Source organism: Macrotis lagotis, chromosome 2, assembly GCF_037893015.1.
Source record: "Macrotis lagotis isolate mMagLag1 chromosome 2, bilby.v1.9.chrom.fasta, whole genome shotgun sequence".
Taxonomy (NCBI): Eukaryota; Metazoa; Chordata; class Mammalia; order Peramelemorphia; family Peramelidae; genus Macrotis; species Macrotis lagotis.
Window position 1 is genome coordinate 108,611,496 of NC_133659.1, and position 15,074 is coordinate 108,626,569.

A 15,074-nucleotide genomic window follows, 5' to 3' on the forward strand; every position below is an offset into this window, starting at 1 on the left:
CTACTGACCTCCCAGGGTTGTTGTGAAGGAAGCACCAGAAAACTTTCTAGAGTTGTCATTTATCATCTACCTATCTCACAAGGTTGTGGGGAAAGCATTTTGCAAATTTTGAAATATTATTAATAATAACAGTATTTAGTGCTTTACAAATATGATCTTATTTTACCCTTATAATAACCCTAGGATGTAGGGGTTATTATCCCCATCTTACAAATGAGGAAACAGAGGCAGACTGAGATTAAATGACTGTTCAAGGTCAGTATTGTTGTTTGTTCTTTGTTTTTGAAGAAGACCATGACAAGGAATTGGATTTTAGTGAGGAGGTACTGTGCAAAGTAATGAGGTCTCACTTTCTCCTCTGGAACCATCTGGGTCCAGTGGCCAGATATGAATCAGGATGCCTGGAGATGGCCCTGGATGCAGTGGGAGACCTTGGTCTTTTTTAGTTAAACTCTTTGACAGTCAATGCTTATTTAGAGATTAAGGCAGGTAAGAAAGAGATGAGGCAAAATAATGGCCTCTTTTATCTATTAAAAAAAATCAATCTGGGGGGACTTCCCAGGGTCACGTAGCAAGTATCTGAAAATTGATTTGAATCAAGGATTTTCTGACTTTAAGTCCAATGTTCTATTTACTTACCCATCTAGCTGCATTATGTGCAAACCCTGGCTTCTAGACTTGACTCTTCTACCTTCTGGTTGTTTCACCTTGGCCAGGTCACTGAACCTCAGCATATTGGTTTATAAAATGGGGATACTGATATATACTATTTACCTCAACAGGCTATTGGTGAAATTGAAATGAGATAAAGCATGGGAAACTATTTTGTAGTTGTAAAAGGTCCCATCATATCAGCTGTTACTAAGATGCTCTGTAGTTAGCTGTCATGCATCCAATTTGTCCCCAAACAGAGCCAAAATGTCTTAAAGATTAAAAAAAAGGAGCTAGATGAGGAGGCTGTGCTGTTTGATGCCATAGGAAGCCGAGACCAGACTGTTCCTGCCTACGCCTCTGATCTTAATGGGTTGTTTTCCAGACAGGTTGCTTTGCTGAAGCATTAAGAGCCTGGGATCTATATTCAGTCCACAGTATTTGGCTCAGAAGGAATTCTTATCTATTCAGTCAAAGCTTGAAGGAGTCAATGAACTTGAGTATTACTTTTGGGCTCATCTTACCTGTTTTTTTGATGACTTGTAGTTAGGTAGAACAGTGCTCAATGAGGGAAGGAATTTCCCAGAATCAAGATGCAAGGCATTATTTTGGAAAAATCCACTCATGCCACTTATTCATTAGAACATCTTCTGCAAAGAATCAAGGGATTATAGAATATAGAGCCTGAACTGGATATTCGAATTTCCAGATTTGAATCTTCCCCATCCTTAGAGATCTGATCAGAAGATCTAAGAGATCTGATCATCTGCCTATCTCACAAGGTTGTGGGAAAAGCATTTTGGATCTTGGAGATCTGATCAGAAATGCTGACATAGAGGTAACTTCCTGGGGTGGGATGGGAGGGTGTATCTCTGTGTCATTTGAGCAGGAAGGTTGAACCTTGGCTACATGTGTATAGGCAAATATAATCATTTATGCATATGTATTGGATATATTCATATATTCACATGCTTATATTCAGATATGTATCTGTTGTTTTATGTATTTTGAATGCACACATGTTCACAGTGCAAATATTCATATAGGTACATAAATACTCATTGTGCTGTGAATTATATTCACTGATTTGTGTTGTTCATAATTACATTCTCATATGCATGCACATATTTTATAGTCATGCATGTATACCAAGCACACTCATGCGTATGCATGTATAAACATATTTGTATGTGTGTATACATGTTCCTAGTATGTCTATTGTAGGTATGAATTCCCTTGGACTTGGCCCAAGGTTATAAAAACATTTAACCATTAATATTCTAAGGCTATTGGGATAATTCTATCTCACCACAAATTTCCCCCTCCTTGGATCAGGCAATTAACCCAAGAGAGAAATCCCATGAGAAACAGTCTTCTTATTTCAGATTTCCAATACATCAAGATTTTATAGAACTAATTCTGACATTCAACTGCTCTAAGATCTTTTCTTTTTTTTAAATCTGAACCTGTGATTTCACTAGTACAGGGCTCAGATCAGTATCTCCTGTAACTTTATAATCTTAGATAGTCATTTGGGGACACTGAGAAATCTAAGGACTTATCTAGAATCATGAAGTCAGAAGCAGGACTAAAACCCAGGTGTTTCCTGACTCAGCATGGTTCATTATTATTCAACAATCATGCATTAATTCACTTATTCACTCTTTGGAAGACTATCAGATTGATTCTAGATATTTGAGGCTTTCATAAGTAAATTAGTGGGGGGTCCATAGATACTTCCTAAAAGGAGCCAGTTCAACTTTACTTTATTAGCATCTGTTCAACAGAATAATCTGTAGGATCCCTTTTGTCTTTCAATCTATAATGCAAAAAATAAAGATTACACAGTGTTGGTGGAGAGGTAACCACCTGCATTCTTAAAAGCATTGTCATTTGAATACCCTATTAAGGTGGGAGGTCTTAGAGTAAAACCCAGTGATGGATCATGTTTTTTGAGCTTTAATCTAGCTAAATTGGGAGTCTTTTTGTTAAAGCAAGGCTATAAACTGCCTCAGAGGAGGAAGGTCTGTATTAAGGAAAACATAGTCCAGTTCAGAAACTCCAAAGATTAAGCCTTGGAACAGACAGCAGATCTGAGGCCAGTTTTCTTGAACTTTACAGACTGTTCAGTACAAGATGAGAATTCAAACTTGGACCAAGACAATGGTATGTGAGATTAGTGTTCAGCAATCTGAGGAAGCAACAGAAATGCATGTGAAAATCTGAGGCTTTCCCCCAACTATCTTAGTTGATCATTCATAGGTAAATTATGTAAATTATGATTAAAGCTTCAGTTTTCTCTTCTGTAAAAAAATTAAGGCAATAATACCATCCTAACATGGTGTATAAGAGAAAAGCATTACATAAATGTGAATTTTGAGTCTAGTTTTTTTGTTTGGGTTCAAAAATCACTGGTAATGAGATGCTATGACTTTTACAAACTGAATGCCCTCAAAAAAAAAATACCATCTACCTAGAAAAGTGACTGGAAATGGTAAGGGTAAGAAGGAGAGTGAAACTATCATCTCCCATACAAAGAATTATTTCTTCCAATCTCCTCTCTCATAGCTCTTTTAAATGAATGAAGAATAAAAAAGAACCCTCACTAAGGGAAGAGACAATATATACTGGAGAATATTGGCCAGGGAAAGACATTTTTGGTGGAGATAGGTGAGTGTTTTCAGATACAAAGGACCTAGTGACCTTTAGATTCTATAGACAAGGTCCTCTCATCACTATATCAGAAATGTATCTAGTCAATAGGAAAGGATGTGATGACTTGAGGGGGCTTCAGACATTCAACAAGTTGGAAAGAACCTACTTCCCTTGGGTGTTTTTCATCTACTTAAGTGACTATGAGCTGCCTCAAGGAAGGCAGAGTTCAGTCAGATCCTAGGGACAGTTTTGTTCTTTTTTTTAGGGAAAATTAATACTTGTTTCAGAGAAAGAGGGGGGGAATCCTACTTTTGGTTCTATAAGGATATATGTTTTTCTGTCTACCTGTATATATGCACATTATATTGATGCAGGGAAAAGATGAAGAGAATTGTGAATGTAGAAATTGGGTGGAGATGTAAATTGACTCCTACCTACTCTTGAGGCAAATTGACTAGAAGTAGAGAATTATGATTGTAATCAAACAATTGTAATCTTAAAGGCTGCTTGGGTGGAGACCCCCCCATTCTTGATGTACCATTCATTGTTTAATGTATTTGTATCCTGATCTCCTTAGGCTTTACCTAATTCCTGGTCTAGTAAGAGGAGAAGGGAGTTCACCTTTTGCCCTCTGGATGAGAGGCAAGGCATAAAAACCTGAGTTGTACTCCAGTTTAGGGCCACAGTCTTCTCTACCAATGCTGTTTGGCTGTTCTTTTCTCTCTCTCTCTCTCTCTCTCTCTCTCTCTCTCTCTCTCTCTCTCTCTCTCTCTCTCTCTCTCTCCCAATTCCTTTTACATATTGTAACTCCTTTTTAATAAATTTTTGTTTTATTTCCACCCTTGCTTTCCCAAGTCTGAATAATGATTCCTCATAGGCAGAACCGAACTCAAGTAGCCAGAAGCTACAATATAATAATGTAATACAATATATAATGGATTACATGTTTTCTAGAAGAGAGGCAGAGACAGAAAGAGAGAGAAGAGAGAAGAAAGGAAGAGAAAGGGAAGAAAAGGAGAGAGAGAGCAAGAACATACATTGCTTTTAAATTGATAATTCTCTCCAATAGCAAAGGTATAATTATGTTGATTTTATAGATGAAGAAACTGAGTATTTTTAAGATGAAGTAGTCTAGGGGCAGCTAGGTGGCATAGTGGATAAAGCACCGGCCCTGGAGTCAGGAGTACCTGGGTTCAAATCTGGTCTCAGACACTTAATAATTACCTAGCTGTGTGGCCTTGGGCAAGCCATTTAACCCCGTCTGCCTTGCAAAAAAACTAAAAAAAAAAAGATAAAGTAGTCTGCCTATGACCACCCAAAGCAATTAGATCAAAACTTCTGATTTCATGTCTTTATATTTCTTCTTCTGAATGTTTACCACTAATCTCTCATACTATTCTTTTGGATCAAACTTGAATCCCAGTATTGTACTGAACAGTCTACAAAAATCAAGAAAACTGGCCTCAGGCCTGTAGGCACCTCCAGGATCTCATCCCATGAAATTTGTGGCTTCTTTTAGGCCTTAGGGAGCTCTCTTTGATTATGTCACAATTTTAGGTATTTTTTTTTAATAGCTTTATGGGGAAAAAGAGATAGTGCAATTGGAACATGCTGGTATCCCTTAAATATTAGAGACTAAATGTTTTTGTTTAAGGACATAGTACTAGGATTAGAAAGAAGTCACAGAATAAAATCCCATTTCAAAAGCAAAAAACTATCACTCCCCCCCCCCAAAGGTTTATTGTACAGTGCTGTATCATAATGTTGGGAAGGAAGTAACTCAAATTACTGTTTAAAAAATTAGATATGAAACCTTTTACAATCTTGCAGGCTGAAACTATGGGAGAATTACTGGGATCAGTCAGGATTATGATGGGAGCTGAAATAAGTTAAAATGAATTTTCTTTATTCTTTCTCAAAGCTTACACTGAATTTCAGTAGTTACAGTTGAATGGAAGGAGGGAGGAATCAACTGAAAAACACAATGACCAAAGGCTTCAACCACTTGTGGGTTGGCTATGATTTGAATCACAAAAGGGCTGAGATAACCCTTGGGGCTATGGTCTAAAAAAGCTGAGATCTTCTTATAAGCAATAAATAGCAGTGAGAGAGAGAGAGAGAGAGAGAGAGAGAGAGAGAGAGAGAGAGAGAGAGAGAGAATGAGAACAAAAAACATGCCATCCAAGGCATGAGCAGAAGAAGACACTGCAGTAGACAGAAGAAACTAGCAAAGGACCCTAGTAGCATGCCAATACTGGAGAAAGTTAGTTCCTGGTTCTTTGGCATCATTTTACCTTTATGGCACTATATTAAATCTTCAGTTTTCCAGAGAAGAGGAAGTAAGCAGAAGCATCAGAAGGTTTTCAGCAGGACACTATCCTGACTAAAATTGTTGCCATCCCATGAGGGTTTCCTCTCTCTTGGTGAGATTGTTTTCCCATGTATATGAGAAATTTTCTTGTCTTTTGCTTTGCTGTGATACTTAAATATTACTTTTCCTGAACTTTATTATTAATAATATTTATCAGTATGCCCTCTGATGTGATAAAATAAATACAGAATGGGGCTTAAAAGCTTTGGTTTTGCATGGATGCTGACTAAGTGTACTTTGAACTTGGGGTAATTTCAGGAGGTTCACTAATGAAGTGATATTACTTCACACATATTCCTTAGAAAACATATCTGAGAAATTTAATTTGTCTTTCTTCATAATTTTACCCTTCCTTCCCTCCTGACTTTCCTTGGAGGCTGTATCTTAAAGTTCCTCAGCCTTCTCCCATGCCAAGCAATTGATGATTCACAAGCTCAGGTCTCTGTCCTAAGTGACATTTGTGGGGGGGACAGGACTGGCTCTACTAGATGCTGAACTCTTTCCTTCAGGTTCAGTAGAGTACCACACAGTCCCCTCTTCCCCCAGCATGTCCTAGCATGTCCTAGCATGATGTCCTGCCTTATCCTTCTGTTCTTCAATCCTCTGGCTCCGCCTGGATAGTTTAGAGACTTCTCATGTTGATGCTATGGGATTGATTTCTGTAGTGTAGTTCTCTGAAGCTCTGAGATAGAGGGTGGGTGCTGCTGCTATGGTGAAGGCTGTTTGTGTCAGCCCAAGCAAACTTTCACATCTTGACATTGACAAAGAGAGAGAAGGTCATGGGCAGGAATGTAATCCCATGTATTAAGTCACTGGATTTTGTTGAACTCTATGTGTTGAGTTCTTCAGTTAGTTAGTGTAGTCTTGTGTGGGGGTCCAGCCTCCATGGGGTCCTTGGAACCTGACAGGAGGGATAGAGTCAGTGAAATGAGTTGAGTCAACAAGTGGGTATAGGCAGGAGCAGGTTGACTGACTGTCAGCTGCTTGGATTTATTTTTATAGTTTCAGAATCATGTATGTTTCAAGAAAGCAAGCTGAGATCATTTCCTTGGTTACAAGAGTGTACAATTTTCATCATCAATCATATAGTTCATATGGTTACAAGTTTTAATCATGTGATTACAAGTTTAAGTAGTAATCATATAGTTAATTGATTTCTTATCCCTACTCAGACCATGATGACCTCAACCTGTCTGTTACCTTATTTATTACTACATTGTATAATTGTTGATTCATTTAAAGTTATTAATTGAGCAATTCTTTTAATGGAAAGTTTTTTATATTTTTTGTGTAAGTAATGTTTTTCGATACACTTCCTTAACAATCTATAGTGAGGGTTTTTATGCTTGTCTACCAATCCATTAACTCTTACAATAACCAATTTTTCTTTCAGGCCTTGTTGGTAGAAAACACAGTTTCTGTGACTTTTTTATTCTTTCCCATGAAACTACGGCTGCTGGAGTTCACATATAGGTCACCTGTACTAACTATTTTCTCACCATCTTTTTCACATATTCCTCTGTATGATAAGGGGGGCAAAACTATTAATTTCCCTGGAATTCTATCTGGCCCATCTTGTATCTGTTTTCCCTGTATATATTCTGACATCTTGGAATTCCCAGTGTTGGGTTTTCCAGAGATTTCATAATGTTGAAGCCTTTTGTATGCCTCAGGGAGAGGCAGTCCTATTAAATTTGGACAGAGTTTACAATCTGTTTTATTCAAGGAATTTTTCTGAAATCCTTCCTTTATAGTCATTCCACTATTAGGGTGAGTAAATATTGCAATCAATAATAAACCTATAAATATTGGTATGCATGAAATCCATATATATATATTGAAGGAAATGTTCCATCAGGCAGTGTGACTGCCTTGAGTCTTCTTGCTGTGACTGTGTCAAACAGCTTAGAGACCCTGGCTCCCAACAGTCGTGATGCTGGTAGCATGGTGGGAGAAGGTTACTGAGTTAGTTCATTAGTTCCTGCTGGGTTTTTTGGTCCCCAACCATGGAGGCAGGTGAAGTTTCTTTTTGGTGCATATTTTCTGTTTTGGAGAGATCTGAGGGATTGTAAGGATCAGAGAAAAAGTCTAGTACTCCATTTGATTGATCATGTCATCCAAAAGTCTTGATATTATCTACTTTATATAATTGATTCATACCATCCTACACTGAAAGCTGGAAATGTTCCTAGGGGCCATCTACCCTAACCCTGTCATTTTTAAAGATGTGAAAACACAGGCACACAGAGCTAGTGTCTGAGAAAGGATTTGAACCTAGGACTGCTTGATTCCAAGACTAATTCTCTAATCACTTTACTTTGTAACTCCTATGGGTTGACAGTATCTTACCTAATATGAAAGTTATGAGGCACTTGGATCAGATATGATACCCTTAGAGAGTTCTCCAAACTAAGCACTGGTCATCATTTTGAAATTCTCTATAAGGGTAAAGTACCCAAAAATATATTATATAAGACACTAAAAATTCTATCAATCTATATCTTGAATAGACAAATTAATCGATCCATTTTTCTGTTAAAAATGGGGCTTTAAAATGATTCTTTTGCTGTTCAACCCTTCCTGATTTCTCCCTTTTAACCTGAAAACAAGAATAAAGTGATTGGGCTCAGAATCATTCCCAATGGAGCCTTCAAGACACAGGCAGCTAGCTGCTTTTGCTCTTTTGAGTAATGCTATTCTTTATCTGAAAGATTAAAAAAAAAAGACCTGTGTCAACTATGGTTTAATTATAAATTTAAGAGCCCCACAGGAAAAAAAAACCTGCAAGACATTTCATTGAATCACATGACCACAACTCAACTTGGGTTTTTTAGTGGGAGTGGTCACCTAGAGATTCTCTCTAGAGTCCATTTGCCCTTTTTCCTAGGAAAAGCTAAGAGGCTATTTTGGGTAGGTTTCAGATGCTTTAGAAAAAAATTAAGCAACATACAAGACCTCAGTCACAACTGTAAGCCTGTTCATTGAGAACCTAGCTGATAGGTCCTATCCAAAGAATTCCAATCTGTGCCTCTGTCTAGAGTTCTTCTCATCTCATACCCAAATAAGAATTGTGCTCACAACAATATTTGTGCCCATCCCAGACACTAATCATATTGCTCTTTTATTTAATTATTTTTTCAGTTTGAGAGTTCTGCTCTCTTAGGTCAAGCCTCAACTCATTTCACTCTCCATCTCTACAGAGCAGGATTAATTTGTGACTCTAATTAATTTTTCTGAGCCATTTCCTCTGTCAGATGGAATAACCTAGCAAACCTGTATGTTCTCCTGGGGACTGAAGCATCTTATCCCAGATAGATTAAGTACCACTAATTCCATCAGATATCAACATAGTGGTTGTGGAATTATGAAATCCCAATAACCCATCAATCAATCAACAGGCAGTTATTAAGAATCCAAAACATTCCAAGCTGTGGTAGATTCTGGGGAGACAAATATGAAAGTGACAACCACTGCCCTTAAAGAGATTACATGTGATTAGAGGTGCTGACATGTATACATATAGATAATTTGGGTTGTTTATAGGGCACTGGTATCAGGAGCTGGAAAGACTTCATGAGGCAGATAGCACTTGGTCTGAATCTTGAAGGAAATTAGGAAGTCTAAAAGCCAGAGAAGAGAAAAGAGTATATTTCAAGTGTGGGAGACAAGAGGTAGTTATGCTAGCTCACCTTTAAAGGGGGTTCTGAGCCATATTTTGCAATAACCTTTTTCTTAGAGAAGAATAAAGAGTCAATTCAAAGTAAAGAACCATATCTCCTTTGAGGGAACAATGTGATATAATGGAGAGAGGGCTAGCCCTCTAGTTAGGAAAGATTCATATTAAGTCATTTAACTTCAGAATGTCAGGTAAAAATATTTGTTAAATGGGGATAACAATAATAATAACAGTTGTGAGTATATGTGTGTTGGATAAGTTGATCCCTTTCCCCTTTTCCTCAAGGTTATGACAGAGAAACTAAGTAGCAAATAAAGAGATGTTAAAATAAGTGCAAAAATGTGCTTATGCCCTACCATCCCCTTAAGAATATGTGAAAAAAGGGGCAGCTAGGTGGCGAAGTGGATAGAGTACTGGCCCTGGAGTCAGGAGTACCTGAGTTCAAATCTGACCTCAGACACTTAATAATTACCTAGCTGTGTGGCCTTGGGCAAGCCACTTAACCCCGTTGCCTAGCAAAAACTAAAAAAAAAAAATGTGAAAAAATCTCTAATTGAATTGAAAGAAGAGCTTGGCCATTGGCTGGGAAGAGACTGGATGTGACCACAGGTGACCCTTCAAAAACTCATTTGCTAGCTCTGCAGTCAATCTAGGTGGAAACAATTCTGTTTCCTCCAGACTAGAGGGAAATAGAGAAGAGGGAGTTTCTCTCTCTTTGCCTTCATCAGTGGTTCTTTATCCATTAAGATACAGCTCAGCAGTTTGAGAATTTGTTAAGACAAGATTGAGATGAATCTAAGAGAGATCAGAAATATACCTTTTTCTTAGAGGCACAGACACAGAGAGGAGCAGAAGTTTGGGCAGGAATCTGTGTCAAGAAATGGGATACCTGACAGTAGAGAGGAGAGTTAGTTATGGATTCAAAAGATAATTAACCCTGGAAGTCAACTTGCGCTAAAGATGGCCAAGCACGGAATTCTAGGCAAGTAATACATATATGTGAGATGCTATGCTCAGATGAGACCTCCATAAGAAAAAAATGAGATTTTATAGTATTGGACTTAGTTGCATTAGACATTTGTTCCTCACTCCCTGCATACCCTAACTTTGTGCCCACTCTTGCCACCAGTCATAGGGATTGGTATACCCCAAGTTTGTGGGAGAAAGGTCTTATTTTACTGTTTTTATTGTATCATATTAGAAAATGCTTTGAACTTAATTAATTGTGTCTATAGGCAGACTGTTAAGAGGGAAGCTTACCAATGGAAGCTTGTGAGCCAGAATTAAGAGGGCAAACCCACAAGGATCTTAAAACCTGGTATGTAGCTAGTACCTTTTGGGGACCCAACCTGCAAGGGGATGTACCAGTTGGTGGAGTCTCTAAGAAAGGATGTTACACTTCTATTCCCTACTCCACAGAGTAGTTAGAAATATAATACTATATAAAGGTGAGTTTTTATCCTAATATAGTATGGGTTCAAATTGATTTTAAAATAAGAGCTATGACTCTTAGAAAATGAGTTATTTCAGACCAAAGTTTAAGTTCCTTAACAAAAAAATCAATTACCTCAAAGAAAACTTTGGAAGAGGAATATGGTGGATGAATTACTCTGATTTCAACCCAAACCAGAGACCCAACTCAGTTTCCTGATAGGAACAACTACCTTCATGAAGGATTCTACATGATACAGACCTTCAAGGAGGGTCTAATAATCTTGAGATGCCCATTCCTGAGCATCCTATAGTTTAATCACTCTGGATTAGGAGCTTGGCTTACATGCTTTGGTCATAAACATGCTGTGACTGATAACTGAAAGGAGGTGGGGCGAAAATCTCAGACTGATCATCCTACACTTTTATTTTTATTTTTTCTGAGGCAATTAAGGTTGAGTGCTTAAGGTCACACAGTTAGAAAGTGTCTGAAGACAGATTTGAACACAGATTCTCCTGATTCCAGGACTGGTGCTCTATCTACTGTACCACCTAGCTGCTTTCAAAAGCAATGATATGTGTCAAATGTAGGGATAGCTCCACTCCAAATGTTCATGTGGACTATTTGTGCCCAACCTGTGGTAGAGCCTTCTGAATTTGTATTGGGTGTATCAGACACAATTGGACACCCTATACCTTGACTCCAACATAGTAATGCTATTTTGGTCCTTTCTGAGAATGAAGGATAACAATCAACTAACTTTCAACTTCTTTTCTTATATCATTGCTCTGGTAAATGGCATGGGAAAAATGCCTTCTTTACTCTGTGATTCCTTATAATTGGTTTTGAGACTTTGTCCTTTTGGCAAATACAAAATATTATTTTTAAATAAGGATCTTGAGGGAACTCTTTTTATTATATATCATAAGAGACAACTCCACAGGGAGTTTAGGTGATTATGGGAAAATCACAGCTAGTAAATATGAGCTTAGGTTTTTCTGATTCCAACATTCCATTGGCTCTTATAGTCTGCCTCTACTTTGTATTCAAAAGCATCTTTAACATTATTTTTAATTCTGTTTAGTATATTAAATTACCCTTTGGGCCAAAAATTATTCCATGCTCTTTTATAATTAAAGAAGAGTTTCTTTTGTGTTAGAGTAAATATAGCATCTGCCTAGTGTTTTTTCCTTTTTTGAATCCAATTTTTTTTCCCTAAATAACTGTCTGTAGCTCTTAACACATAATCCTCTCATTGAGATGCTGTGGTGGATGAAAGCCTTTGATTTTTGCATCTGTCTTAGTGTTTGCTCCTTATGCAAACTTATCACTAATCTTGCATCTCTTTCTCTAAATCTGAGATTAAATTTCCACATGCTATTTGGCCTGTCAGGACAGCCTTTCTTTCCATAGATAACCTTCCTGTTTAAGAAGTTTCACACATCCATTGTCTAAGTGAAGGTCTTTTCTGTTTTGAGCCAATCAAAATAGAACCAACTGTTTCTTCTGTGTGTTAGGTTTCCTGTTTCATTCATCTGCTCTGAGACTTTCAGAACAAATACTCTGTCTAATAATTTGAAGTTAAGCCAATGTAACTTAATTACAACAACAAGGAGACCCAAAGAGACCAAAAAGTAGTTTTTTCCAGCAAGGATCTGAAGGAGATTCAAAGTTTTGATTAAAATAGCCCCTATTCTAGAGCCAGTTTGAAATGACATCTCACAACAAACAAAAGTTTGATTTATTGTTTTGTTGATTGTCTAAGTTTAAGAAACTAATAGGGAGAAATGTCAGTAATGCATATTACATTTAAAAGTGCTTCATGGTCATTTTTTTTGGAGGGGGTGAGAGCTGTTTGCTAAATATTTGCCTGGATACTCCTGGTTCCTATTTTCATGGAGTTTATCGTCCAGACACAAATATATATAAGTACCTTAGATTCACACAAAACATAGTGGGGAAGATTTTTGAATGTCAAGCAGAGGAGTTTAAACTTGTTTTCTTAAGCAATAGAGACTCACTGAAGATTTTTGGGAGAAGGAATGACATGACCACAAAGATGTGTAAGAAAAGTTATCCTAGATGGTGTAGGGGATGGAATGCTGCCCCCACAGTCAGAAAGACTGGAATTAGAATCCAACCTCAGACATGTATTAGATGTGTGACCTTTGGCAAGTCACTTGACCTCTGTCTAAGTTTCTTCATCTGTAAAATGGTAATAATAGTAGTTTCTACCTCCCTGTATTTGTTATGAAAAACAAATGAGATAAGAGCACTTAGGACAATTCCTAGACCATATAAAGATTGGCTATTATTTTTATTATTATCATCATCCTAGAGTGATATGAAGAGTGAATTGGAAGAAGGAAGAGAATAAAAGGTAGTTTACAGTAATTCAGGAAAGTGATAAAGCTGACATCCTGAAGAGTGGTTATAGGACTAATGAAGAAAGGGGATGATCATACAAGATGTCATGAGGCAGAATTCAACCTTAGTGCCTAATGGACATGAGAAATTAGGGAGAGGGAAGAGTCAAAGATAAGATTAAGTTTTTGAACATTGGAGATCAGCTAAAAGGTGGCACAATAACAAGAAATTAGGAAAATCAGAAGAACAAGTTTGTAGGGAAATCAATAAGTCAATCTAGAGGCACTAAAGGCAAAAAAAAAGTCATTTCCATTAAAAAGGTTACATTCTACTAAGAGAATATAACATGTTCATAAATAAGTAAATTTGAATTATAGTCCCAATGGATACAAAATGATTTTTATAGCTTCCTTTGAGGGCAGGGAAGGCCTCTTGAAGGAGAGGGGAGAGAGGAATTTTGGGGTGAGAGCTGAAAAAAAAACTAGTCTTCCAAGAAGTACAAATGGAGAAAAGTAGATTTGGATACTGAAAACAGCAAAGTAAGGTTATTTTGGGTGGAGAGTAGAGTACTGGAGAAGGAATAATATGTATTTGACCTGGAAAAGTGGGATGGAGACAGAATTTAAAATATGTTAAATGTCAAATAGAGACCCTTAGATTCTATCCTAGAGGCAAATACAATGGCCAGTCACTGGTACAAAGAATGGTTTGGAGACAGAAATTTCTGACATCAGGGAAGCCAATTAGGAGGATATTAGAGTAATCTGTGTGAGAATAATGAAGTCCTGAAGCAGAGGGGTAGATGTCTATGGAGAGAATGGTTCACATGTGAAAGATATTGTAGACATAGAATTAACTAGACTTGGCAGCTGACTGGATAAGGGGGTGGTGAGTGAGAGCAGAGAGTCAAGGATGACTGTTAGAGTGCTTCCGAAAAACTGCAATAATAGTGGTATATTTCTGTGTCTATCTTCTAACTTACTACCCTTCTATCCCAATCAAATGATTATTAAATTCATAATAAAAAAAACAACAAAAATGATGGAACTCGAGAGAAATAGGCAAATTAGAAGGGAAGCATCAATTAGGAGGAAAATTTTCTTTTGGACATGATATAAACCCAGCTTTAGACAAATTCAGTTTGAGGTATTGGTAGAATATTCAGACAGGGATTTCTTATAAAGAGGGGTGTATTGAAATCAGTTTAAACTGGTTTAAGAAAACAGATTGTTATATTTTAGTGTATTTATTTGCACTTTGAAAAACTGCTACAATTCAGTGTTTAATTTATTGTTTTGTGATGGAGAAAATGTTGATAATTTAAATTAAGTTTAAAAGTGTTTCATGTATCCCTTTTTTTACTGGAAAGTTAGTTGTTAAATATTTACCAGTATACTACTGCTTATAGGCAAGTACAGATGCAGGTTTGAAACTTAAAAGAGAAATCAAGAATGGAATGGTTGTTTAGGATTCTTGAATAGAATTTGCAGATAAAGCAATGAAAGTGAGTAAGATTGTCAAGGCAGAGAATTGTGGATAGGAAAGAAGACATAACATTGGAGTCCGGAGGAGGAGAAGGTGACAAAAATAGACAAAACATGGCTATAGGCATGGACTCAACCTGCCCTTTTTGTCCTCTAGACACTTTCTTTTAGTAAGATTGTCATAGTAAGGTTGTATATTCTATAAAACTATGGAAGGGGTTGAAAGCATGTGAAACTCAGTGAGAAGTGGGAAGTATTCCCAGATCAGAGCTGCAGCAATGAACAAAACAAGAATTATAGTGTAGACAACCGAGGGAGAACATCAGTGAGGTGGGATGTAGCCAGAGCCTCCCACGCCTAACCTTGTCATGATCTTCTTTCCTACAGCAGTGGAAATGGGAGGCTGAGCATCTTGACTGTGGTTCTTTGAGTGTCTAT